Below are 4,730 nucleotides of genomic sequence, written 5' to 3'. Positions count from 1 at the left end.
TATAGGATATCGAATTGTTCATAATCAATAATCTTAGCACAAAAATAGGTAACTTTTCGAAAAATATGGTCAATTATTATTGAAGGTGCCTAAATCTTTGCTAGAAATCAATTAGTATATTTTAAGGATATTGGTAATTGTCAACCCTCGCCATTAGTTTAGGTTTTACATAATCTTAACAAATTATATCATGTCGTGTAATATATCCAGCTTCTCACATGAATGTAAATGTAAAATCGAAAATAGTTTGGCAAAGTCAACGTAACTTTTGTAGTTGTTCCCCCCAAAAATAGACACTACAACAAAAGCGGCTAAATTCAACCGACAGTATTCGGTTGAATTTAGCATAAAACCAACCGGATCCGGTTGAATTTATACTAAATTCAACCGCAACCAATCGGTTGTAAATAAGGCCGTTGAAATTAGCATTCCGGTTGAATTTATGATTATATTCAACCATTTTCGGTTGAGTTCGCTGACACTATTTTCAACCACTTTCAGTTGAAATTCACTTTACACATTTCAAAAAAAAAAAATTTTGAATTTGATTTTCACCAAAAAAAAAAATTCCCGCCAAAATTTCTAAAAACAACCGAAAAAAGTTGAATTTATTTTTTTAAAACCAACCGGTTTTGGTTGATTCGTAAGCTAGTCCATTTTTTGTATATATTAATTTCAACCAAATTTTGTTGAATATAGATTTCATAAATAACCGAAAGTGGTTGATTAATTTTGATTATGTCTATTAAATACAACCATCTCTTGTTGAATTTAATGGGCAATTAGTATTATTTTCAACCATTAACAGTTGAATTTTAAAATATAATATTGTAAAATAATTTTTGAATAAGCTGCCTCTCGTACAATTCTTTAGATATATAACTATTAATAAAAAATAAAACAAAAAATTAGAGAAACCAAACTGAAATGCATACATAAACACGCATTAGTTCAATGTTTTCATACCTAATACAAAATATATAACTTGATATCATAAAACATAGGCCAAATTTTAAAGTTTGAGACCAAACTAACACATGCAAAATTAGAAAAGTTCTTAGGCAAAATAATCGTAAGATAGGATCTTCAGCTAAAGTGGGAAGCGATATTCCAGGTCGTCTATATGAACATCATTGTCATCTTCGTCCACCTCCATATGATCTGAGCGCGTATCCTGTGGTTAAGAATAAAAATCTGATTAGACTACACTGCCAAAACAATATACACACAACTTTTTAATCATTTAAAAGAATCTATATCTATATCTTACTATTAAATCTATATCTATATTTTACTATTAAAGCCAAACTACAGGTAATCTGTAGGTCGGTTCTTTAAGCCTAAAGCAGACTACAATAATAGTTTGGATTTTTATATTAGCATAATATAAAGACTGAAATGTAAAACAGTCAGGTGCAGATATATCAGATAAATGAGATTAATTGGAAAAACAGTCATGTCTAGATAGCTTAATAATAATAATAATTTATATTATTACCTCTATAATAATCTTTTTATAACGCTGACAAAGAGGAGAAGTCATGTGTGATGCTATTTGAATGTACTCTTCCCATAAAATTTTAGAAGAGAGATTCTCTCTGTTTGGATAAGCACGAGCAGCCAATTTCTGCACCTGTTCGTCAAGTTTAGCACGTGTAACCTCGATCTCCTCTATTGCTTCAACCATATTAGTCACATCTGTCAGAACCTTCCCGATAATAGAATATGCAGACTTTGGAATGCGCTTTGGGATGCAGACCAGAGAAGATTGAGAAGTGGTATATTTGGAAACTTCATCAATTCCAACAAGCTCCGTGAGGGTATGGCGCGGGAACATTTTAACTTTTCCCTTCTTTGGTGGACAAACCTCCAGCAATAGTTCAACATGACGTTTTCTTTGGTTGGCTACACATAGTGGTGCATCCTGAGAATTCCCCTCTTCACGCTCCACGACCTCCTAAATTACATAAGAACCAGGGATATACAACTCAATTATTTAACACAATATTTCCCTTAATGCAAATAAGAAAAATTAAAATTTTAGGCTACATTATGCATAAACATGTAAATAGACAGGGATGATGATATATCGATAAAAATCAAGAAAGCAAAAAAACAGTATAACCATAAATTTAAAATTTCTTATCAATTGTCGAGATAATTAATATAAATAAAGGCAGCTTGCAGGGTTGATTCCAAAATGCCACTAATGAATTCACAGGAGCTAAGTCACTGATGTCCCCCTCTGGACCTATATACAGCAAAAACGGATGTAACTGAGGACAAGGGTGGTGACCTACAAAAAAACTCAAGAGCCATCTTCCTTTTCTCCTAGCTTTAATTGAATTTATTGGTGCGTGTCAAATTAGGCAAAAGCCTTAACTATAGTCACTACCCAAACAAATAGCTAAACAGCCCAACTTTATGTAACGCAAGTCTCATGATTTTGCTATATGATCACCAAAGAAATCAGTTTAAGATTAAACAATAAAATCCACCCACATGGTACACTTTGCCAAAAGAATTTTCCACACTTCAGATATTTGCAATTAGTGAATTTCCACCAATTTTAAGTCATTTTAGTGAATTGCAAGTTGCAACTTCTACAAGTTTCACAGCTAGCGAACATAACATCTTTTAAAAGCTAACATGCCTAATGATATTAACACCACTTTTCATAGACAGAGATGATGATATGTAAATAGACAGGGATGATGATATGTAATTTTACAAACAGAGAAAAGGTAACAAAAGGCACATGAGGCACATGAGTTTTCTCACAAGTCACAAAAGGCTAACACTTGAACATCAAATCAAAATCATTACATCTGGCAGACTAGTGAAATTCATGTAAAAAGTAAATAAATGTGCATAAAGAATTCATTTAACACATTTAATAAAAACTGAGCCTAACTCAGTTTTCTTTTTCCCAATAGAAAACAACCTAGATTTTATATTACCCAACTTAAGAATTTAAACAATTTTATTTAAACAAAGTACAAGCACATTTAGAAATATAATTCAAATATTTTTTTCCGGATATATACAAATAAAATTCTTGAACAAACAATAATCAATTATTTATTTAACAGTTTAATAATTAAAAAATTGCTACCCTAATGAATTAAATCTCTACAACTGAATTATAAATTTTAGAAGTACGAGGAAAATGCATATCATACATATATAAATAAACTGAAATTTATATTGTCTACACACATGAATTTCTTTTAAACTTTCTGGACAACAATACATGTTAAGCCAGGAAATAATTTTTTTTGAAATAATTAAATCAAACATGCTCCTCATTATGTTCAAGATAAGTAAGGATCAAAGACGGTTTTTTTAATATGGAAACCTTTTGATATTCTTGTAAAAAAGAAGAAGAAAATTATGAGCAACTTGAGGGATACAAAAAATAACCCCTGTTAGCTGCTTTCAAAAAATAACCCCAGTTTGTGTTGTGTGTGTGTTGTTGCTACAAAATCAAGAACATAAACCCATAAATATTAAAGACTGAAAGACAGACTTACTTTAAGCTTTCGCCTTATTTCTTCCACTTTTTCTTTCTTTTTGTACGAAACATCAAACTTTTCCAAAAGGGTGAGAGGCTTTTCCAATTTTTTTTCCAGTTCCTACAAAAGAGATATAAAAAATATGAACATATATAGATAAAAGATACTTTTGCAAAATCAAATAGCAAGTTCTTGAGAAAATTTTGCCTCATAACGTTGGTCAAAAGGCTTCGCTCCACTGGAGTGCTTAATATCTGACTTCTTGACATTTTCCCTTCCATTTTCCGACAACTTGGAGAATGTCTCAGTCTCCCAGTAGTCACATAAACCCTCCCATGCAGGTTCTGATAAGTAGTAGGGGGGCACGTACGTCGGGTTGCGCTTGTGTCTCCCCTGGCATTGGCCTCTTTAACCATATTATCTACATCAGTCTTCCAAGCATTCATATAACATTTCAAATTCGCCTTCAAATGATTTCTCACAACAGCATCCCCTTCGAGTTCTTTGATTTTATCAACTTTATATTCTGGCTGATATTCGTAGTATTCCTTCGGGAAAAAAGTTTTAGAATTCTTTACAAGCGAGTATTATATAAAAATGTCATATTAATTGAAAAGTTCTGAAAATTTATAAGCAGCATACCTTGAACTCCTGGATACACTTATTTAAAAAAGCCTCTCGTGCGCGTCCTTTTTCTTTTGCTGTTTCAAACTCCCAGTTATTCCTTACTATCGCTCTAATTGTTTTCTTGTAACGAGCCTCTTTAATACTGTTAAATGAAAAAAATTGTGTAAGTAACAGATTATAATTTGTTGGAAAATAACAAAGTTATAAAAGAAATGTTTACTTTTTTCCATTTATAAAGGTTACAACTCCAAGTTTCGGTTGTCCAAGTTGTGGCTTCTTTTTGTAATCACCATCACAAATGCTGCGTTGAGCTCTCCCAAATGTGAGAACACCGTCACTCTGTCCAGCATCATCATCTTCATGCTCTTCATCACTGCCTTGTGCATCATTTTCTTTCTCAGGATCAACTTCTCCATTACCCCTACCCTGGCCCAGGCCCCTAGTATCATTTCTACCTCTTCCACCTCTTCCCCTGTTGCTGGTGACCCTACTCAGTGCGCTCCCATTACCACTACCCCCCACTGCCATGAGAATAATAAATAGAAAAAGCAGCCAACAACTTTTAAATGTCTCCTGCAAAATTTGTAC

At 32.6% G+C, this 4,730-nt stretch overlaps 1 long non-coding RNA gene across 1 annotated transcript; it reads right to left on the bottom strand.

The window, feature by feature from the left end:
- Positions 1 to 3,957: 3,957 nt before the first annotated feature.
- On the bottom strand, positions 3,958 to 4,488 carry LOC141683796 (uncharacterized). The gene is made up of 3 exons (XR_012560451.1): positions 4,363 to 4,488; positions 4,158 to 4,284; positions 3,958 to 4,063 (listed from the first exon to the last, which is right to left on the bottom strand). It is a non-coding gene; the product is annotated as an uncharacterized LOC141683796 (long non-coding RNA).
- Between the last annotated feature and the right edge of the window lie 242 nt (positions 4,489 to 4,730).

Source organism: Apium graveolens, chromosome 9, assembly GCF_009905375.1.
Source record: "Apium graveolens cultivar Ventura chromosome 9, ASM990537v1, whole genome shotgun sequence".
NCBI lineage: Eukaryota > Viridiplantae > Streptophyta > Magnoliopsida > Apiales > Apiaceae > Apium > Apium graveolens.
The sequence above is the reverse complement of the archived record's forward strand: the minus strand, read 5'-3'. Positions and strand labels throughout refer to the sequence as shown.